Source organism: Sphaerodactylus townsendi, linkage group LG09 (genome assembly GCF_021028975.2).
Source record: "Sphaerodactylus townsendi isolate TG3544 linkage group LG09, MPM_Stown_v2.3, whole genome shotgun sequence".
Lineage (NCBI taxonomy): Eukaryota > Metazoa > Chordata > Lepidosauria > Squamata > Sphaerodactylidae > Sphaerodactylus > Sphaerodactylus townsendi.
The window spans coordinates 77766286-77790457 of NC_059433.1; the positions used below are offsets into that span (position 1 = coordinate 77766286).

General features: G+C 43.5%; 1 protein-coding gene across 1 annotated transcript in view; it reads left to right on the top strand.

The window, feature by feature from the left end:
* Nucleotides 1-24172, top strand: part of EXT1 (exostosin glycosyltransferase 1) — a 317437-nt gene that overhangs the window by 54380 nt on the left and 238885 nt on the right. The window lies entirely within an intron of this gene.

Here is a 24172-nt window from a genome sequence, read left to right on the forward strand (position 1 = left end):
TATACCTTGAGTGGCATTGACTATTGGCTTAAGGAATATACATGTACATACTTAAGTTGGATTTAAATTGTGAAGTTGGATCCCAACTGTTCAGTCCATACAAAGGATTCCTTTTAGGGACCAAAAAGCTCCTTCCATGAACGGAAGAAATGTCTTTGAAGACAACCCACGATTATTTTCCTCTGGGAGTCATTGCTGAATGGAAGGACTTGGGGATATTTCTCTGGCCTATATAATGGACCACCCTGACCTCACTGGTGAAGGCTAGCCTCATCTTGTCAGATCTCAGAAGCTAAGCAAGGTCAGCCTTGGATAGGGCTTTGAGAGGAGACCATCAAGGAAGTCCAGGGTCACTATGCAGAGGCAGGCAATGGCAAATCACCTCTATTCAGTTCTTCCCTTGGAAACCCTACAAGGCTGCTATAAATTGGTTGTGACTTACACACAGTGGCGTACCAGGGGTAAATGGTGCCCGGAGACAAATTGCCTCCAGGACGCCCCCCAGGTTCTGCCGCCCACCACCCCAGCTCCACCCCTGATGCCCCCAGGCTCCACCCCCCCACTCCTCGACCCGCCCATGTCACCATGGACATGGACATGGGCAAGGTCTAGGGTGCTTGGAGGCAGCAGGAAGTCCTGCTGCCTCGTCATTTTTGCATGCCTCAGATGGGGTTGAGGCATGAGAAAATGACGAGATTGAAGTAGGACTTCCTGACGCGTAAAATGATTTGCCTATCATCGCGACCAGAAGTGGCTACTGCACCCCTTGTTCCTAGGCAGATACCACTGCTTACACACATATACTCGACCACATTGTCAGTCCTGCAAATCTTTCTCTGGTATATGGAGTCTTCCAAGGTTTCCCTGCTATAAACCCTACAGCTGAAGGGTAGTTTTTCTGCCTCGCTAGTTAACATGTCAAATCTATAGTTTATCTTTGGTGCTGCTCTTGGGAGTGTGTTTCTAGTGTTGTTTTGGAGGAGGGGAGGGCTGTTTGGGGAGCCCCTCCCCCCGATAATATAGTATTTGAACAACCTGTGATCCAGAATATACTACGTTATGGTGACTAGTACGCCAATTGCATGTATGCCAGCCAAAGTTATTTTCCTTGCTTGTATTTCTATGTATTATGATATGATCTGGTTTTAATCTTTTTGTGAGTAACATTAGGTCCTTATTTGGAGAAACTCTCGATAATGTATTTTAGGTAAATGGATATACAAACCCTATGTACCTTCGTTACTGTTTTGTTGCATATGACATCTTCCACTGTTGTTGATACCTGTTTTGGAAAACAGGGAATATGTAACTTCCATGCATACAAGCATTGAATGGATGTTACTCCTCCACCCCTTTCCCCAAAGTCGTTGCAGTTCTTTCTGATCTCAGAAGAGGAAAAAACACACACAGAGGCTCATTCTGCACATGCAGAATAATGCACTTTCAAACTGCTTTCAATGCTCTTTGAAGCTGTGCGGAATGGCAAAATCCACTTGCAAACAGTTGTGAAAGTGGTTTGAAAACGCATTATTTTGCCTGTGCGGAAGGGGCCTCTGAGAGAGAGAAATGAAAGAAGGCTGGAGCCTTATAACTTCCTTTCATACATCATAAAAGGTGAAGGCTATGCAAGCACCAAGTCATTACTGACCCAAGGCATGACGTCACATCAATGTTTACTAGGAAGACTATATTTACAGGGTGGTTTGCCATTGCCTTCCCCAGGCATTATGGAGGCAGGACAAAATAGAGGATGAAGGGCTACCATTAAGGGAGGAAACAGATGTTGTGACAGCTTCCTGCTTCCAAAAGGATGATGGGAAAGGTGGTGCCCAATATTTAAACTGATACTCTCAGGTTCCAGATAGAAGGAATCTTCATGGTGAGTATTCAGCGCTGTGGGCCCGAAACCTCTTGCCATGGCCCTTATGCTTTTGAATAAAGGGATTTTATGGTGACTGTTCCTGGGTTAAAAGGGTTATGCACCAGACAGAAAAGAATGTTTCAGTCTTCTTCATGACGAGATTCTAATTCTTTTAATTCTGTAGTGTTGCACTAAAAGGGATTTCCTGGCAGTACAACATTTGAAAGGATTATTTTAGAGCAAGCACATGTGTATAATATATGTACATATAAATATACTAGGGAAAGGGGAAGAAATAGATAAATGATTTGCCTTCTTCCTCTGTCATTAACACAGTTGGATTTCAAATCAGTGACTGGGAGTAGAGATGACAGTGATAAAAGTATAGGGAGGTTTGTGACCTACTAGATGGTTGTGGACTTTCACCATCAGCCCCTGCCAGCATGACCAATTGGCCATGCTGGCAGGGGCTGATGGGAATTGTAGTCCATAACATCTGGAGTGCCAAAGGTTCGCCACCACTGGTATAGAGGATAGTGAGAATCATCAGGATGGTAACCAGAGGCGTTTTAAACAGAACAAATTTAAACATTCTCCTATGATCTTTCAGGTTGGGACTCTTTAGTTTGGAGAGGAGGCGGCTGAGGGGGGATATGATTGAAGTCTACAAAATTATGCATGGGGTAGAAAATGTTGACAGAGAGAAATTTTTCTCTCTTTCTCACAATACTAGAACCAGGGGGCATTCATTGAAAATGCTGGGGGGAAGAATTAGGACTAGCCAAAAGGAAACACTTCTTCAATGCAACGCGGTGATTGGTGTTTGGAATATGCTGCCCAGGAGGTGGTGATGGCCACTAACCTGGATAGCTTTAAAAGGGGCTTGGACAGATTTATGGAGGAGAAGTCGATTTATGGCTACCAATCTTGATCCTCCTTGATCTGAGATTGCAAATTCCTTAACAGACCAGGTGATCGGGAGCAACAGCCGCAGAAGGCCATTGCGTTCACATCCTACATGTGAGCTCCCAAAGGCACCTGGTGGGCCACTGCGAGTAGCAGAGAGCTGGACTAGATGGACTTTGGTCTGATCCAGCTGGCTTGTTCTTATGTTCTTATGTTCTTATGTTCTTAGGTTAAGGCCACAGTGTGTTTTCTGTCTGCCTCTCCAGAACTTTCTTTTTGCCTTTACTACCTATGATTGGTTGTTTTCTCTGCCCCCTTCCGCACAGCACAGGCAGAGTGCGTTGCAGGCGGAATAAAGTAACATGCTCTCCTGTTTTCGCGTTCGCATGCCTCTGTGCAGGCAGCAAACGGAGCGGGTTGCTGTTGCGCCTTTGCATGGAGGCGTGGGTTTTTTTTCACTCACCTCCCTCCGCTACATAGCTGTGAAACCAGGCAGGCATGGACCTCTACGGCCATTCTGCCTGTGACCAAGTAACGTGCTTCCCAGGGCAGCCGTTCGCTCAGCCGCGGCTGCAATCTATGTTAAAACTAAAGAATTGCTGATAGTCGATTCTTGAAAACTCGAAGCTGGGGACACGGAGCTGGCTCGTGTTAGGAGCAGGATCCGTGCAAAGTCCCCCCCCCCCAACATGGGTTTTATACTGTGGTTGGCCCATGCGGAAGGGGCCTCTGTTGTAAACTTTATTTACAAGAACAAAAAACCGCATAGGAGTTAAAAGCGGAACCAAACAGAGAAAAAAAATACTGGAATACCTAATAGGCCAGACCAGCCTGTTCTCATCACAGCTCAGAAATGAAGCAGGGTTGGGACTTGGATGGGAGCCCACCAAGGAAGAAGGGGTCTGCTATGCAGACAGTCAGTGACAAATTACCTCTGTGCCTCTCATGCCTCAAAAACCCCATGAGGTGGAATTTCGTGGGGTCATCAAGAGTCGGTGCAACTGAACAACACTCTACCTTTTAAGTTACACCAGAAATGTATGTCTTCTGTTAACCTGTACTGTAGCAGAAGCTGTCAAGGATCTGGTATGATTAATCAGCACAGTTTCTCTCTCCAGTGCTATAACTTTTGAGGCCTCTGGTATAACTAAGACTGTTCTAGATCTTGAATAAGAATGGCCAGAGTTACAAGTCATAGTTGCTCCTAGATGTCACAGCGGTCTCTCAATCGTGATGGTTGTTCCTAGGTTACAGTAAAACAAAACCATGGAAAGAGGAAACAGCCACAGCAAGAAAGTAAGTTTTTTTTCCCCATGTGAACATCTTTGGCTTCTGGAGTAGAGGAAACCTGTTTTGTTCTTTGCTGCGATGCTCCTTGCCCTGCCTTGTGAAGAGGCCAGCTAGAGTTAGAAGTCCCAGAATGCAGCTTGTAAAAAACATATAGCGGAAAATAGCAGGTCAGCCATGTGGAGAAATAAAAGCTGGAAAGAGAGCATATTTTCTGTGGTAATTTAGTGCATGATTGATCTCCTTGATGCTGTTAGTGGAGTGTTCATAGTTCATTGAGCCCACCAGCATGAGTTGGTTGTACGCTGTATTTGGGGTGGGGGGAACCACAAGGAAAATGAGGTGAGTTTTTTAAGGAGTAAAAGGAGGTAGTTTTTTTTAAAAAGGAGTGCACTAGAAAGGCAAGCTGTCGGACTCCTTATGCCTGCACGTTAAATATTTTTTAAAGCAATTAGCTTTTCTCTGTGCAATTTATTATAAACAGAGCAGCCCACGTATTGTTTGGCATCCTCTCTCTATGGGGGAAACCGGTTAAGAGTGGAGCCTACATCTGGATTTTTTTTTGGCTCCATATTCATGTTTTTTTCTTTCTACTTGGATAGTGTGGACTGGTGCTTACGTTGTGGCTGCTGTCTGGGCCGGAGCACCCTAGAGCAGTGGTAGAAAGTACCATCAAGTTGTCCTGCCTGTGTTGTTTCCCCAGGGCAACGAAGTCATAGCTGATGTGTGGCAACCCCATAAGGGCGAGAGACATTCAAAATTGGTTTGTCATTGCCTTCCTCTGGATAGCAACCCTGGATTTCCTTGGTGGTCTTTAAATACTGCCCAGGACTGACCCCACTTAGTTCTGAGATCTGATGAAATTGGACTAGCCTATGCCCTTTCTGCACAGGCGGAAAAGAACGCCCCAGGGACGCTAAAAACAGCGTCCCCGGGAAAGGGTTCGCACGGCCTCGCAACAACCCTGCATCGCAGCAGCGCCGGCCTCGCAACCCCCAAGTGGCGTGAAGACGCTGCTTCCGAACCTCACTCCCTGAGCGAGGTTTTTCGGAAACAGCGTCTTCCAACTGCTGCCGTACGAATGGCAGCAGCTGATAGGCTCCATTCCCCCCTTTCCCAAACGCCTTACTGTCCCCTCCAGAGATTGGACACGCCCTCCCTGCCCTGCAACTCCAGAGGGGACAGTAAGGCATTTGGGGTACGGCACAACCTCTGCGCAGGCTGCACCGTCTTCCCCACCCCTACCGGGACCGTCCGTGCGAACGGTCTGGGTGTGTGTGTGAGTCAGCGTTGTTTATGCCGACGCACCCCCGCAGCGTGGCCGTGCGGAAACGGCCCTAGGCTATCCAGGTCAATGCAGGAGACATCAAGTTTTCCAAGATGCAAAATAACACCTGAAACCAATGATTAGAATTCTGTTGAGCAATAGTAGTGGTGTTAAGAAAGGTAATTAAATGGCTGTGCGACATTGTATTTCTTTAGACTACATTTATATCCTTCCTTTTTGCCTAATCAAGACCAGTAGGATGCTTAGCAGCCAAAAGATAATGGTAGTCCCCTGAACAAGCACTGAGTCAGTACTGACCAATGGGGTGACATCACATCACAATGTTCACTAGGCAGACAGCACTATGCAGAGGCTGGAAATGACAAACAACATCTGAATGTATCTTGTCTTGAAAACCCTGTGACTTGGTGGCACTTTTCACCATCCCCCATGAAGTCCGAAGACTATTTTTTTAGTATTTCACAGAATGTGTAGGGGAGATTTGCAGTGGTCCCTAAATGGTACCAAGGGTCACATGGAAGTTACTTGGTTGTTTTGAATCACCTGGTACCATTTGCACTTTGACACAATCAGGGATGATCAGAGAACTTCTAAGCTTAAAAACTGCATGCAAGGTATAGCTTTTGTTCAAACGTTCAACCCACCCTATCCTTAAAGCAGTTAGATTGAAAAGGCAAACATGTTGTTAAAATAACTTTGAAGAATCAGTGATTTCTTAAATTTGAATGGTACGAAGATATTTTCCCTAAGAATTTATAGTATTATTGAGGGCCCTCTCTTGCTTACTATTAATTACTGGGGGGAAAATTAGCCCAAAGTTTGGAGGCACCCTGCGTCTCCGTTGGTTTAATCGTAATCCTTCAAAACAGCCCAGATAGTTCAGCTTGGTTAATTAATTTAATTAATTGCAGTTATATGCTGCCTTTCATCTATCACAGACCTCAAGATAGGTCTCCCAAGAGACATCCTCAAGTCTTTGCCTCATTCTGGCTGTGTCTCTTCACCTGTCCTACCAAAGAGTACTTTTCTAGAGTTTACATTCCATCTCTGTCAGTTCACTGATTTGCTGAGGAGCAAAGTATTCTTCTGTCTCATCACCTTGGAGGCTGTTGTGTTAGTGCTACCCAAAAGGTTGCTTACCTGAGAATGAACCCCACTGAATAACTTGAAACAGAACATGGCCATACAGCCCGGAAACCACACAACACCCCAGTGATTCCGACCGTGAAAGCCTTCTATGGTACAACTTGAAACATGTTTCTCAGTGAACCTGTTTAGGATTGCTCCTGAACTCTACTAGCGCCAAGTAATCTGAACAATTCTGACACTCATACATGTTTACACCAGAATCAATTTATTAGTCTTTTAAAGGTGCTAGAAAACTCTTTGCTGCTTTTAACTAAGGTACTCTAATAAGTAGATTAATCAGCTAAAGAAAGTCTCACTCTGAATGAAAATTATCTGCAGAAATAGTTTGACCCAAGTCTGTTTTTTTCCCTGAACTTGAAAATCTCCTGATACTTTCTTATCTTCGACTTCTTCATTTTAGCATAATACCATTAAGAAGATAAACAAGGATTAATTTCGTGCACAAGATGTAGCCCAAGGAGATACATTACCTTTAGTATGTTGCCTTAACTGCGGCTGTGTTTTTGCTGTACCACACAGCGTATTTCAAAGATGTAGACAATCAACCACAAATTAAATAACTGACAGTCTTAGAAAGTTAAAGAGTTAGCCATTGTTCGAATCTGTTGAGTGAAGGTGATACATTCTGGCCCATATGCATATTTAACACTCTTTTTAAACCTTTTTCTGAGTGGTTAGATTTTTTTTTTTTAATTCAACCTCTCTTAGTTTGGAGTAAAGCAGCATTCTCTGGAACTCAGTAAGAATTACCCAGCTGTCAAGCAAATTGCTGTCAGGATCTTATTGCTTTTTAAGTGATCCAAAAGGGTAACGCTAATGTAGCACAAAACTCTTTTCCATGGAAGTTATTAGTTCTTGGAAACTTTTGGTAATCATGTCAAACTCTAGTTTCTTAAATCATTTGAGGCTGCTGGAGCACTGGGGTGGGGGAAAAGAGAAAATCTTGGCACTGGCTTTTAGAAAGAAAATCATGCCTTTCATTTGGCATGAATGAGGGAGCTGGTGGGGAAGGAGAAATGTTTCTGTTGAAGGAGAGAGTCTTGGAATCTATCAAGTAGGATTGTCGATCACTGCGAAGGAATATTTATTGAAATAAAGGATTGGCTTTGTTTGCAAAACTTGCTTCTTGTCATGGCTCTCTTACTTCTTGATTTGTTGTATGTACAGCTGCCATTGCCATCCTAAACTGCCCTACTCAGAATCCTTTTGAAGTCTACTAAATGGGACTTAATTTTAGGAATGTTCTTAGGAGCGCAGTGGAATTCACTCGGCTTGCAATGCAATCCCAAGCAAGTCTACTAAGCAGAGACCCAGTGTGGTGTGGTGGTTAAGAGCGTTCAGGGGCATAGCTTCCCCAAATGATGCTCGGGATTCACCTTAGGTGTCACACCCTGCCACAGTTGTACCCCTGCCCCGAATTTCCTGTGGGCTTTGGGGCAGGATGCGGTTGAACGCCAGCTAGTAGGACTCCCCCACCCTCCATCTCCAGATGGAGATCGGAAGTGGCAAGGGCCCATTTGATCCTGACTCGGCCAGGCTTGCTTCCACCCTGCAGCTTAGAGCTCGATCCAAGCCTGGCTTAGGCCAGGCTCAGACAGAGCACCAAGGGCTGACCAGCTCTGGTTTTATACTGCTGGCTCCGCCCCCAAGCTCCACCAGAGGGGGTGGAGCCAACAATATAAAGCTAGAGCAGCGGTTCTCAACCTTCCTAATGCCGTGACCCTTTAATACAGTTTCTCATGTTGTGGTGACCCCCAACCCTAACATTTATCCATTTTACAGATAGAGAACACTGATGCAGAGAGTCTTAGGCGACCCCTGTGAAAAGGTCATTCGACCCCCAAAGGAGTCCCGACCCCCAGGTTGAGAACCACTGAGCTAGAGGTAGATAGCCTCCAGTCTGAGCTTGACCTCAGCCAGGTTTGGATCAAGCTCTAAGCTGCAGGCTAGAAGCAAGCTTGGGTGAGGCCAGAATCAACGGGCCCTTGTTGCTGCCGATCTCCATGTGGAGATCGGGGACAGCAGCAAGCTTTGCTTACACCTCCACCCTGAACTCCACCAGGAGTTGGGGAAGGAGCACAGCTGTGTGGGGATGGTGTGGCCCCACACTGCACCCCCAGGAGGTGGCATTGGGGCTCCAGCCCTCCCCCACATCCCCTAGCTATGCCATTGAGAGTGTTGATCTGGTATCTGAGGGCTCTGGGCTTGAATCCTCACTCATGTCATGGAAAACTAGTGACCTTGGGCCATTCATACTCTCTCAGCCTAACCTACCTCACAGAGTTGGTGTGAGGACAAAATGGAGGCAAGGAGACAGTGTAAGCCAGTTGGGAACATGATTGGGGAGAAAGATGAGGCCCAAATGAGTTACACAAATAAATTCTTGGGATTTTATTTAGATCTGTTCAGTCAGTGTTACTTTTGATGCCCAATTCCCAAGATTGCAACCCAGTTTGGTCCAGTTTAAACATGAGTGAAGGCAAAGGGGCTCCCAACGTGTCCTTTTGTGGACTCACTGTTTTGGTTTTGGGGTGCTACAATCTGCTCAACGTAGCTCTGTATTCTCGTTTTGCCTGGCACCCCAGGGTTACTCTACACAGGTTTGCAGCAGGGTTTTAAAAAGGCACTTGGTCCATGCAGAGTTGTTCAGGGAATCTCTTTCGCCAGGCCAGAACGGTGTTTCTATCTAGCTATGGGTTTGATTGGCAGGTTGCTCCTGAAAACAAACAGATACACAATTTGGCACCCATTTTGCCTTTTCATGCGTTCCCTCGCTTTTTTTGGCGCACTGGGAAAACAGGAGAGCGTGCTGGATGAAACTCGGCATCCCCTGTTCCCTTTGGGATACTAGCTCCTCAGCTGTCTGATTGCACAGAAATTGCTGGGCAGCGTCATGTAGCTGCTTCGGCGAGCTAAGAAAGAAAATATAATTATTTGTAATTTTCAAACTAGAGCACGTTTCATGAGGTCTGCAGTTCTCTTGGCGACCAGTGACGGATAGACGCACTGGTGTGGAGGTGATTTTCCCCTCAGTGGTTTGTGTGGTCTGCTAATTATGTCTCTTGGTTTGCTGAACATGGCATGGTCATTTGCGCGAGAGAAAAGAAGATTTTTTTGGGGGGGGGAATCATATGTAGGTGACTCATAATAACAGAAGTGAGATATTGTCTGAGCCCTACCTTCTTGCTGATTCCAGAATTCTGTCTTTCACCTTGTTCATCACAAAAAGTATTTTGACTGGTTTTTTCCCCATAAGCATGTTATAGGAATTGATTTCTGAAACAGGAATTACCCTGAATTTGCTGCCCCGGGAATGGTATCCAAGTGTGGAGTTCAATTCTATAGGTTGCATACAAATGGTACAGACAGGCCTAGGGAACTATACCCCGCCCCGCCCCCCCAAGTCTGTAATCAGGATACAGATTGAAGAGTTCTTTGATACAGATCACAGTTAAGTGAGATATCTGAATCTTGATTACCAACCTCCAGGTGAGATATCTGAATCTTGATTACCAACCTCCAGGTGAGTCCTCCAGGTGAGATCTTCTGGAATTGCAGCTGATCTGGCTACAGTGATCTTTCCCTGGAGAAATGACTGCTTTGGAGGGGTAGACTGTGTAGGGGTGGCCAACCTATGGTGTTCCAGATGCTCATGGACTACAATTTCCATCAGCCCCTGCCAGCATGGCCAAATTGTCATTCTGGCAAGGGCTGATGGGAATTATAGTCCATAAACATCGGGAATACCATAGGTTGGCCACCCCTGCTTATGGCGTTATATTCCTCTGATATCCCTACCTCACCGATCTCCATTCCCAAATCTCCAGGAATTTCCCACCTGGAGTTGGCACCTCTAGTCTTAACTGAGCAAAATGACAGACGCTGGAAGATTCTCCCCTTGCCCACCAACCAGAATTCTAAACTTCACTTTATCGCAGTCTAGGACGTTTTGGCATAGATTTCAGATATTTTTTTGTTTACAATTAAAATTGTGGATGTAACACGTGAGATCGCAAAGATATGTCTAGGACTGGAGTGACTGATTGACGATGGGATTGTGTACAGCCCTCTATAAGGATATCCTTGGTAGGAGCCCTCTGTAAGGATATCCTTGGTAGGACCCCTACAAAGCAGTCATTTCTCCAGGGAAACATCACTGTAGCCAGATCAGCTGCAATTCCAGAAGATCATGTGTTAAGATAACTGCAATAAAGTAGTGACCTCTCTTGTACTTTTGAACCTTTAGTGGTGGTGATTTTTAAGCAATCAAGCACTGATAATTCATAGTTTAAGAGCAATATTGGTTACTTATTGCATATCACCTGGCCCTAAATGCTACATTCAAGACTAAAAGGACTTATTTTTTAGTGATACTGGCTTACATCTTATGACCAGATTCCATATTCATTATTCTTTGCTGCAGTGTGCCCCCTTTTCCGCCCTTTGTTCAAATGGGTTGCAGGAGAGGAAGGCAGAGACGAACGTACGTGGAATTTGTTCATAGGATCCAGATCTCATTTGACATCTATCTGAAAATGGTTGATGAGGATAGAGTTCCATTCACAAATCTGGGGTTTATACGCCTTATTTGTGATCGTTAATTTAAAAATACTTGTTCCTAGAAAAGACACACATTCGCACAAAACGTTAGACGATGCATGATTTACTTCCAAGCATTTGTGGCAGTGGTGTGGAAAAAGCAGATGGTGTCTGTGGAAATCCAGCATGTTGTTCATCTTGCATGCATATATGAACTAGTGCAGTGCCTTGCTAACTAGGGCAGGGGGAATATGGCTTTCTCCTAAGTGATTTTGTTAGCTGCCACCATGTTTTCATGCTTGAATAGAAAAAGTCTTTCACTTATTCCAGCACTTATATTTCCAAACTCTAATTAGAAGTGAATAATGCCTAGCTTGGTATTTTGGAATGCTCCCCCACCCCCTGTACTGCATGGATCAGTGGCTATACAATGTGTGCGGTTTTTTCATAGGCTTAAATAATGACAAAGGATACGTATTGAATGTGTGTTTGTCCCCTGGCATTCTACTTTAAAGGTGAGCTCAGTGACCGGGCCTGTGCTGGAGTTTCTATGCGCTCCTACTGGCTGCAATTGTGTCTTCTCTGAGCACCTTTTTCACCTTAGGAATAAATTGGGTGGTGCAGGAAATTCCCAGGAAATCATGCCTTAATGGCAACAAACTGTTCTTGCCATTTGCTGCTAAGCAGAGGCAAGTCTAAGCAGAGGCGTAGCAAGGGGGGAAAGCGCCCAGTGTGCCTGTGCATCCTCTGGCCCTGTCCTGCCCTGGAACAGCCCCATCCTGGAATGCCTTTACCATGTCCCTGGAACGCCCTCGCCACACCCCCACAGGGGCCCACACCCGGTGCGTCACGCCCCCCCCCCCAGCGTCCCTAGTTGCTATGCCTGTGAGTCTCCTATTTCTTGACCTCATTTCCCTCTCCCCTTTAAGGGCACTTTCACACATGCAGAATAATGCACTTTCAATCCACCGACAATGCACTTTGCAGCTGGATTTTACTGCGCGAAATAGCAAAATCCACTTGTAAACAACTGTGAAAGTGGATTGAAAGTGCATTATTTGCAGAGGGTGTGACTGCAACTTATAAATAAATCAAAACTTTAAAAACTATTTCTCTTAAAAATACTCTTTTAAAGAAAAAATGTCTGTGTTGATACCCTTAATTAACAGGTACTGTTTTAATTTTGAATATGCGGCTAATTCTGGCAAATGCTCCTTTGGTACCACTTTTTGAATTGTGAGTAGATCATAGACTTTAACCATGACTAATTAACCCCTTCCATACATATAGCTTGCAGAGTCTAGCACAACAGACAGAGTTTGAGGCAGAGCAGCAGTTCTTATTCAATCCATTTGTCTCTCTCTGCTTAATCAGAGTTTTTATTAGACCAGGGCAAACTTTCCCCTCCTAGTTTTGTCTATGGATGGAAGAAGCAGACATATTTTTATTCCACGGGCAGGCGAAGTGGCAAAGCAGCTGTTCAGCTCAGGGGCTTGATGTGTTTGGAATTTACAATCCACTCATACCGCCCGTCTGCAATTTACTGTGTGGAACAGAAAATTGTTTGCTTGTTTCTTGTCCTGCTAAGGCAAGATTTAGATTAAAATGAAACACAAGTGTGTCATAAACGGCTGGGAAATTACGCCTGTTCGGTTGTATTGCCTCTTTGTTAACCTTGCTGATAGGAAAATGTGGTGTCTTGTTTCACGTAAGTCTCAGTGCTGGAGAGCATGTTATGTACCGGGTGTTGGGATGTACTTGAGATGTGTTCCTGTGAGTGGCTGGGCTGGACTTTATCACAACAGCCTTTCTAGAAAGACGATCTTGCTGTATAGATTAAATATGTTCTTCCCTAAGGCTACATGCCAGAAGCATATCTAGGGAAAATATAGCCCAGTGCAGAACCACAGCGCCCCCCCCTGTATGGGCAGCCGCCCGCCCTCCCCCACCACGACCAAATTTTTTTGCACCAGGTCTTGAAGTCAGTGCGTGGACCCAGGGGGAAGGAGGAGGGTGTGTGTGTGGGGGGAAGGGAATTTCCCCCATGTGATTAAATGGTCGCAGCCCAGGGACATTTGACCCTATATGTCCCCCTGAGTGGTACACCACTGTTACATGCTCATCTTGGCATACCAGCTTGGCTTACCCCCATTTCAATTGTAAAGCTATATTTGGATACCTTATACCAAACCACGGTTTCATGACCTCATCCTGCTCTCCCCTCTAATATTTACAGTGCAGGTAATAATGCTTAATTGCCTTTCCGAGTTTGTTGCGAGGATTACCAAGGAAACACATGGAAAATTCTTTAAGATCTTCCCAAAGAGTCCCATGTGAACTCTGTTTATTAGAATGAGATTTATACAAAACGGGAAATCTTTATGTTCAAACCTGTTCTCCAAGGGCATGGGGAACATATCACTCGACAGCTACAGCGTCGAGGGATAATTTGCCATGTGTGAATGATCTCTCCCAGGCCATATCCCAGAGAAAGAAGTTTGATATTGTGCCAAGCACTGTGCTTTTCAATGGAGACCTTTTCAGCTGGGGCCCATTCATCTGTAAACCTCAGGTGGTGTTCATCCTCATCCCAGTTGGCTCCAGATGTTGCAGAATAGAATCCATAAGTCTTCGAGTACAATGCTTCTGTGAAATATGTCTTCCTTTCAAAATGGTGGGCCGCTGCGGGGGGTGAGGGGAACAAAAAAACATCATTGGGAGATGTTTCCTTTCAAGGAAGTGCTCAATCGTGTTGTTCAGACCTGCCTTGTAAACCGCAGATTATTGCTTTTAGATGTAAAAAAAATAGATCAGCCCACGTGGTTTATACATTTATACTGAATCCCCCCGTCCCCCCGGTACTTCTTATAAAACAAACTCAATCTTTGCTGACTTGGCCTCTATTTTCAGTGTCCGCTATCTGCCGCCAAGCTATCCCTGTAATCAATTTCATATCCTTTTGGAATATATTATTTAATGTGTTTGGATATGAAAGAATGAACTCCACCCTGTAGAACTGATCAGACCTGAACTTGGAAGGGCAGCCAGTAATTCGTCAAATGGTTATTTAAAGTTCATTCTTTTACCATATTTTAACGTTCTATTCCCTCCATTTATTTCTAATATCTCATTTTATCTCTCCCTTCTGCATTGGGCTTGATTTAAGCTCAAACCTGCCTGCCTCTTCCTCTCCCTGATAGTATATATATATTTTTCCTTGAGATATTTCATTTTTCTGAATTTTCCTTACTGCTCATTCTAATTTTGTAATAAAATGCTACCTGCCTAGTCTGCAATTTCATGCACTGTAGGAGAAATATGGATGTTTGGAGCAGACTTGATTACATGCAGATTGGTGGAAGTCCATCTGTTTCATGTATAAATTTTTGGCAATATTTCCATGCACAAAATCAGAGATCAGTCTTCCTCTGAAATGTATCAGCAGGTTAGTGACTTAGATACAATCCTAAAGTTCCGTCAGTATACCAACTTTTGTTGGGTTTTTTTAATGAAAATATTACTCTTTTGAAACACCTTATATGTCAGAAGATGGTGGTTTCTTTGTGTGATGTATGGCAATGATTGTCAATAACTTGTGAAACCCATCTAATTTTGGCATTGAGGCATTTTTCCCTTGTCACATAAGACATACTTGATAAATTTTCATGGTCTGCGGACATGGCTTGGTAATTTTCAAACCTCCAATACAAGGTGGAATTTCTGAAGAATTATTGAGGAAGAAACTGCGCTTCCTTGTTGCAGAAGGGAGATACCATTTTTGTATTCCCCTCACCTTTCTACAAGCCGCCGTTCGTATGTTAGCTTTTGGAAGATAAATAAACTCTAATCTTTAACATGCATTGAAACGTTGGTCTTTGAAGGAATTTGAGAAGAACTGATGTCATCTGAAGGGTTACAATGCGAATTTGTAGACCATTACTGTTCAGATATCATGTTTTGGGGTAAGTTTAATTATTGTTTAATTATGTGTCCATTTTAGAGAAGTTAGAATTCAAACCATTAGTTTGGAATATGACCAGGAGACAGTCGTTGAGTTGTAGATAACTTAACAAGTACACTACATGTTCTCTCTGGTTCTGGAGGCCGCTAAGAGGTCTCTAACGACTGAGACTTCCTCTTGAAATGGTATTTTCACCTCCCTCTACTCTGCTTGTAGAAGAATCTGGCAGAAGAATTAAATTGCATGGAAATCAAGGCTCCTGTTCCAAATATGAAAGGAGCAGAATTATTCATGGTGTGCATGGAGGCTACTTGACATGGATGGACCAAGCTAGGTTGATCTCGTCAGGTCTCAGAAGCAAAGTAGGCATGTCCCTGACAAGTATTTGGGTCGGAGACCTCCAAGGAATACCAATGTCATGACATGAAGGCAGGCAATGGCAAACCACTTCTGAATGTACCTCACCTTGAAAACCCTATGGCAGTGGTGGTGAACCTATGGCACTCCAATTGGCCATGCTGGCAGGGGCTGATGGAAATTGTAGTCCATGAACACCTGGAGTGCCATAGGTTCGCCACCACGGCCCTATGGGGTCACCATGTCAGCTGTGACAACAGCAAAAAAGTAGACTAATCTAGATTTCCACACTTGTATTCCATCCTCCCTCCAATAACCTCAGGATGGTGTACGTGGTTCTGTCCTCTTCACTGCAGTAACCTTTTATCCTCACAGTAACCGTACTACGAAGTCATGAGACTGCACAAGTTGGGCCCACAAAACTCATGTGAGATGGGGGGAGATTCCATCCTCCCTGCCCCTTACGCTTCTCCCCGTCTCCTCCCCACCCCACCTTTGCTCTGTTGCTTGGCGCTGCTTACCTGGCGCTGCTCTGGGTAAGCACATTGAAGCCTCCTACGAGGAGTGGCTTAGGGAGCTAGGTATGTTTAATCTGAAGAAGAGGCGGTTAAGGGGTGATAACCAAGTTTAAATATTTGAAGGGATGTCATGTTGAAGAGGGAGCAAGCTTGTTTTCTGCTGCTCCAGAGACTAGGACGAGTAATGCATTCAAGGTACAGGAAAAGAGATTCCATCTAAACATTAGGAAGAACTTCCTGATAGTATGGACTGTTTGACAGTGGAATACGTTGTCTTGAAGGGTTGTGGAGTCTCCTCCTTGGAAGGTTTTTAAACAGAGGCTGGGTGGTCATCTGTCAAGAGTGCTTCGATTGCATTCCTGCATGGCAGGAATGGTTGGACTTGTATGGCCCTTGTGGGCTCTTCCAACTCTATGATTCTGGGCAAAACCTCCACCTGGTTCCACCCACATTCTAAAACCACTTGGTGAATTGTTTAACATGTTGTGCCCCACCCTAAATAAAATAAAATAAGAGCCGGGAAAGATGGCGACAAGCGCAGCGGCCTCCATGGTCACCATGTTAAGGACCTCTGATGTTCAGGGTTCAGGCTCATTCAATTAATGGATGAATAGTGGTAGTAGGATCTCCGAATGGAGTCTGCCTGTATGCAGAGTCAAGCGGATTCAGTTTGTTTTTTTGTACCTCCAGTGTGAGTCCTTGAAAAGACATTAGTGCAATCTCTCCTGGCGCTCTGAAAGCGATGGGGCCTGCAGTGATTTATTGAAATCATTAAAATCTGTATTTAAAGATTACTGTCTCAGTCTTAATTTTTTAGACCTCTAAGGAGCAACCTCTTACCCTCAAAGCTAACTGCTTGCAAATCTAATTGAGAAGGGAACTTTGAAGGCCAAAATTTCACCACAGACCTCTCTCCCCATCCCCCACTTCTTTCCTACGCGTCACACATCTGCCTGCCTCGGCTGCCATTAATTAAGGTTGATGAAATGGAAAAGAAAATGCAGACAAAGCTCAAATCCTTACTTTGATGACTTCGGGAATGAATAAGAATGCAGCATTCCGATTCACGGAGTCACATCTGAGGACCAGCCAAACAAAGCAAAAGCTGAAGGAAACTGCTAGACAGCAGAGATGATGAACAAATTGGAGAAAGAAAACCATGTGTGTTATTGTTTGTTTGCTGCTATGAAGTATAACCCTCCTAGTCTCTTAGACTGGGAAAACCGTGGAGGTCATAGGTTCCTAGTGGGGAAGGTTGCTGCTGAGATGATGGAGTGGTTTAATCTCCCAAAGGAAAAGTATGATGAGAATTTCATAGACGAATTACATAGGGCAGCTTGGGCTGTGGGAGGCAGTCTAAAATTGACTGATGGCCAGATTATTTGAAAGAAATTGTTGGAAGTGTATGGGATCTCTAGACCTACACCTTCCTCGTTCTTATAGCTTTGTGAGGAAAAATCCCTATCCCTAAATAGTCTTCTCAAGAAGGACGATGCATGTTGAAGTCCTTCTTTTCTGTCCTGCATCTTGTGGGAAACACTATAGATTACTATGAAGGATAAGGGAAAGAGCACAATTATTATTACTTCAGAATTCTACAGTGTCTTACAGACGCTCTTTGGGGGTTCCTGCCCACTCGGTTTTATTCTGCCCTTTCAATAAAGAACTCCAGGTTGCATACATAATCTTCTTCTGTTCCAGTTTTTCTTCATAAACACCCCCATGGGATAGGTTAGGAAGCAAATGGTCCCGTAGTTAGCATCCCAGCAGAGTGGGATTTGTACCTAGAAGAGTGAAATGTTAAAGTTGAGTCATCTCTGTAAATCCTTCTTTGTATATTACACAAAATTTACGCAAAAGAGGCAGCATGGTGTAGTAATTAAGAGTGACAGACTTTAATATGAAAGATCAGTGGTGTAGCACCAACAGGGTAGGGGGTGTGATGTCCCGGGCAGAGCCGCGGTGGGGTGTGGCCGTGCCACAGCGGGGGTGTTGCGGGGCAGGTGGCGCTGTGGCAGGGGCGCAGGGCACGCACATGCCCTGGGCGCAGCTTCCCTTTGTTCTACCCCTCTGAAGGACCGAGTTTGATTCCCCACTCCTCTACATGAGCAGTGGACTGTAATCTGGTAAACCAGTCCCCCTGCTCCTACACATAAAGCCTGTTTGGTGATCTTGGGCCAAGCCCAGTTCTCTCCGAACTCTCTCAGCCCCATCTGTCTCACAATGTGTTTGTTGTGGGGAAGGGACGGCTATTGTAAGCTGCTTTGAGATTCCTTAAGGTAGGGGAAAGTGGGTGTAAAAACCTACTTAAAATAATAATAACAAGGGGAGCCTCTTCCTTCTGATTGATTTAGGGGATTTATATGCTCCTTCTCCAGAGACTGACTTATGGTGGGTCATGGATAAAAACAACACCATTAAACCAGCAGCCAGCAACATATCACTCTGAAAAACACTTCCAGGATAGAGGAGTTATGAAGCTTGCCATATTGGTGCGAGGTGCCTTCAAAAAGGGAGTGTTCTGCATGAGAATGGGGGCGAAATATCTGTCTGACCTGACTAACCTCAGGAATGATCATGAAGACTGGACTTCATTCTCTTGAGATTCCACTGAGCTCTTTCATCTTGTTGCTGCAGACATAAACACATTGTTCAGCTCATTTATTCACTCAGATTTAACGGGTTCCTTTCTTTGCAGTCTCATTTCAGTGCTCCAAGTGAGCTGTACCGACAGATTTCAGCCTTTTCTGGTTGAAAGATCTGCCATTTAATCTCCAAGGTGCATCCAATTTATGGTGACCCCATCTCAAGGCGAGAGATGAACAGATGTGGTTTGCCATTGCCCACCTTTGTCTGGTGACCCTGGACTTCCTTGGAGGTCTCCCACCAAGTACTAAGCAGACTTTACCCTGCTTAGCTTCTGACATCTGACAAGAGCAGGCTGAGCTGAGCTATCCAGGTCTGGGTGTACCCATATTGCTATATTACTATACTCTTTAAGGCAACCAGGAGTGAGGTAGAGCAGGGCCAGCGTGGTGTAGTGGTTAAGAGCAGGTGCACTCTAATCTGAAGAACCAAGTTTGATTCCTCGCTCTGCCACTTGAGCTGTCTCCTGAACCATTTCCAATTGGCCATGCTGGCAGGGACTGATTGGAATTGTAGTTCATGAACATCTGGGGCGCCAGAGTTGGACACCCCTGCACCAGGACCCAAGTGGATCATTCTAGAGCAAAGATGGTCCAGGAAATGGCGGATGAATTCACAGATCTCTTCTCATCTTTATCCTGAACAGGGTATAGGCAGACTATGCTTATGGGGTGGTTTGTCATTGCCTTCTCCAGTCACCTACACTTTACCCCCAGCAAGTTGGGTGCTCGTTTTATTGACCTGAGTCATCCTTAAGTTGAAACTTCCCTGGAACTGGCCTCTGCCGGAATTGAACTCAGGTTGTGAGCTGAGTTTTAACTTCCGCTTTCCACTCTGTGCCATGCAGCTCCTAATTTTATAGCATACCGGATAGTTTTTAATGATCAGTAAATCTGGACTCAGTGGGTCACCTGAGTATGGAAGGGCTGTGGTGTTAGATTCCATTAGGTGTTATGTTTATAAGAATGTCATAGTTTTAGCAAACATAATGGAAGGACACCAGTGATCTTTATTGTTCGGTTGGTTGTCCTCTCTGGAATTTTCTAAGTCCTCCTGCACACAGGTCAGGTTGCTTTTATCAAATTTTGACTGACAATTCTATAATCAGAGGATATTCACCCACTGAAATGCATATCACCCTTGCTTTAGTTCAAAGCAATTATATTTTTTCTGCCTCCCAAGCTGCCCTGAAGCCATTTTGAGGAGCTTTCTCTTTCTATAGAAATGTGTCACCTTGGCATCTGAACTGGTCAGTCTAAATGGGGAGACATCACAGACTTCCCTTTATTGACGGCTGCATTCCTTTAATTCCTAAAATGTCAACTAATCCTTACAGCTCACCACTTAAAAAAAACAAACCCATAGCATAGGTTCGTGGTGGCAAACCTTTGGCACTCCAGATGTCATGGACTACAATTGGCCATGCTGGCAGGGGCTGATGGGAATTGTAGTCCATGACATCTGGAGTGCCAAAGGTTCACCACCACTGGCATAGGTGATGTGAGATTGTAAATCTTCTATATGTATAATTTATTTTTAAAGTGTTTTTGGTACCCAGCTAGCTGGGGGTAGAGTGTAGATGATTGGGGAAAGAAGTGACAAACCACCCCATAAACATAGTCTGCCCGTTAAACATCGTGATGTGACATTACCCCGTGGGTCAGTAATGATTCAGTGCTTGCACGGAATTACCCTTATCTTTTATGTGTCTATATTCCGTCCTCATTTAGAAATTGCCTTGCGTGCTTGAGAAATCTCTCTCTTTCCAGAGGGTAATAAATGAAAGGTACGCATCCTCTGTTTTACTGGTTCACTGTGCTCGACTAATGCAGAATAAAAATAATATTTAATGGCCTCTCACTTGCTCAGGACTGCAGGTGCCATTGCAAACAGTTTGGGCAGTAGTATTTACTGCTGGTAACCCAAATGGGCAATGCACATTTTCTCTTTCCTCCGCCGCATTCAGTTTCTTCCAATTTAGCTCAGTTTGGGTTTTGAAATCTTCAGCTGTGGGGTCAGGACTCACACGTGCATCATGTCCCAAAGTCTAGGGATTGTGTTAGCAAGACCACTACCATTTCTCTCTTCTTTTGGGGGTGTGTGTGTGGTTCGTGTGGAGAGAAGGAAAATACTCATATGAGGTGAAAAAAGAATATTGGTACAAAGTCAAAGGATAAAGGTTGGGGTTACCTGTTGGGTGTTGGTGAACACTAGCTTGTCACCTTTGACATATGTGTCATAGCTTCCCCATTGCTGGTGTAGGATCGGCTGCAGAGAATTTGTGGGAACAGGCAATTTAAATTAACTTTAAATTAATAAAGTTTATTAAATATTCACCTCAAATTGCAATAGCATTCAAAGTTCTACAAAACATTCCAAGAAAAAGAAAAAAGAAAACGAACTTCCAACTAGCGCTACATAAAGCAATTTGATCACTTAGAACTTATCCGTAGAAACTTCCTTATAAATCTTAGTGTAATGATTTTTGAATTAATCCAAAGAATATAATTCACTGCTGTTGATACATATCCTCCAATGAGCTGACGTGTCCCTTTTCTCCCACTTCTAAAGATTATGATTCAGTAATCGATAGCAATTGCTGATTTTTTTTTACCCTTTTTGCTTTGTTCAGATGAGTGGAGCTGTCTCAGTGGAACTTAGTAGGATTTTTAAAAAATCATTTATCTTTCTGCAGGGTGTACAAATACTTCCTCCTTTTAAAATCTACTTTGTTTTATAACTTGTTCCTCGACAATAGTATCACAGGGGAGGGGGATAGTATAGGGGGAATTAGATGATTGAAAGACTAATGCCATAACAGTTTAAGGCTCATTCCGCACACGCAGAATAATGCACCTTCAAGCTGCTTTCAGGGCTCTTTGAAGCTGTGCGGAATGGCAAAAACAGTTGTGAAAGCAGCTTGAAAGTGCATTATTTTGCGTGTGCGGAATGAGCCTAAGACTTTGTATAATATTGTTTTGGTCCCTTGGGGATTGGGCGGTCTATAAATTTAAATAATAAATAATAAAATAAATAAATTGGTCCCCACATACTTACACTTCCCTTTTTTGGAAAAGAGAGGAACCTGTGATTCTTTTCTTTTTTTGTATTCTTTTGTATTATGTTTTTGTTACCTCATTTGTTTGCCACTTCCTTCATATCCAATATTATTCAAACTATGTAATAAGAACTGTTTTATATTTTGTTAAAAATTCAATAAAAAAATATTTTTTAAAAGGAACTTAGTAGGAAAGGCAGTCCTGCAGGGATGCCTTTAAGGGATTTACAGGCGATAGCTAGCACCTTGAATTGGGCCAGGTAACCGATTGGTAATCAGTGTGAGCGTGTGCAGCTTTTGCCTGGTGCTAGTAGCAATGGGGCATGTACCAGATACAGCCTCAGTTCTTGCCCTGAAGGTCAGCGGGTCAGAGTCTGTGCCATAGTAAGTGCTCCAGAACAGTTAGCAGCAGAAAGGGTTTCCTTGGTGAACATATTGGTTTGAAAAGTTTCTCTGAACGCAGGAGGTTTGAAACACCGTTGCCGTGCTGTGTAAAGTTTGGGATTCCTTTGTAAAGAACCTGCCTTCTTGGAAGGTAAACCCATTATGGATTTTGCAAGGCCTCACAATTCGTCTTTCCTTGAAAGAATTTCCCTTCTATTGCCGTTTCCTCAAGGTGCTGGAATGACTTCCTTCTAGAAGCCAGGCCTTAGATACTTCCATACAACCTTCCAAAAGATCTTCAGTCTCCTGTTTGGAGAGGCTGTTAGAGGTTTCCTTGGTGGGAAATTACTATATTTTTACTGCATTACTATGTTTTGACTGCCACAGTTGCTTAATCTTTTTACTGTTTTATTTAACTGCAAGTGCATATTATTTTATTGTATCTTTACATTAACAGCCTCGAGCATACACCAATTTATAATATAAAAATATTATAAGCAAACAAATGATAAATATGTATGTGTTCTCTCTGCTGAAAATGCAACACCCCAAAATTACATAAAAATGAATTGTTAGGCAGGGAGAGCTTGGAAGGATTGAATTATAGGCTACTAACTCTTAGTTTCTGTGTCTTTTTTCCCCCAAATATAGTAATTGGCTGTAACTCAGTAATGTTGAATTGCCAGAATTATCTTGCTATCATTTCAGAATCTCTTGGTCTCTGTCTCTCTTCCTCCAAAGAGAGGAGAGGAACTTCTCACAGTACATCAGCCGTCTGGCAAAGGAGTTTGGCCTTAGAGTTTTAAGCATGGTTGAATGAAATCCATTGTTAGCCCTAGTAGCTATGCAAATTCAGTCAGTACTTGTATCCAAAGCCTTTTGGCTGGGTAATAGTAGTCAAATTAGTTAACAGGAATGGCAATCAGAGTATCTTCAGTCAAATTGGTCTGATGGCAATGAAGAAAATTGCAAAAATGCTTTGAATATTTTTAGTCGCTCACATAGAAAATTTAAAGAAAATAGTTTACCTCTCAACAAATGAGCATCCTGTCTCCTGGTTTTCCACAAGTTATGCCAAACTGAACTATTAAAGGTATTTAGGTAGTATATAGGTATATATAGGTAATAGGGGTGTACTATAACACAATTGTTCAGAAAGGTGCTTCAATGAAAGGGAAAGGACTCCTAATATGCTGTCTTTCAGCTTTGTTTCAACTGTCTCAGATTTCTGCAAGCCAAACCCTATTGTATTGTTTATTGGACGTCCCATCCTGTTGATTGAATTGATTTACCCTATGTAATCTGCCCTGAGTCTTGGTGAGCAAGGTAGACAATAAATAACATTAATAAATTTAAAAAAATGTTTCTTGGGCAACTGATACTAAAACATGCATTTTAATACAATCTCTAAAGTTTCTCTCAACCAATAAAATAAATTGGTACCAGGAAGAAGAAGAAGAAGAAGAAGAAGAAGAAGAAGAAGAAGAAGAAGAAGAAGAAGAAGTAGAAGAAGAAGTAGAAGTAGAAGTAGAAGTAGTAGTAGTAGTAGTAGTAGTAGTAGTAGTAGTAGTAGTAGTAGTAGTAGTAGTAGTAGTAGTAGTAGTGTAGTCTGAAAAAGGAAACTGAATCCCTGATTTTAGCCACTCAAGAGCAAGCCATTAGAACAAATTTGATCAAGGCCAGAATTGAAAAATCCTCGGATGATGCAAAGTGCAGATTGTGCAAAGAAGCTGATGAAACTGTAGGTCATGTCCTCAGCTTCTGCAAAAAAATAGCACAGACTGAGTACAAACATAGGCACAACTCAGTGGGCAAGATGATCCACTGGAATTTATGCAATTTATACAACATTAGATCAGTTAAGAACTGGTGGGAACATTGTCCAGAGAAAGTAATGCAAAATGAGAAGGTCAAGATCTTGTGAGACTTTCGAATCCAAACAGATAAAGTGTTGAAACACAATATACCAGACATCACTGTGTTTGAGGACAAGAAAGTGACCATCATCAACATAGCAGGGTGACAGCAGGGTCATTGAAAAAGAACACGAGAAGGTCACTAGATACCACGATTTGAAAATCGAGCTTCAGTGTCTATGGAACAAACCAGCTGAGGTCATCCCAGTGGTAATCGGCACTCTGGGTGCCATCCCGAAAACATTAGGGCAGCACTTGAAACATCCTCGAATTGACAAAATTAATATCTGTCAAATTCAGAA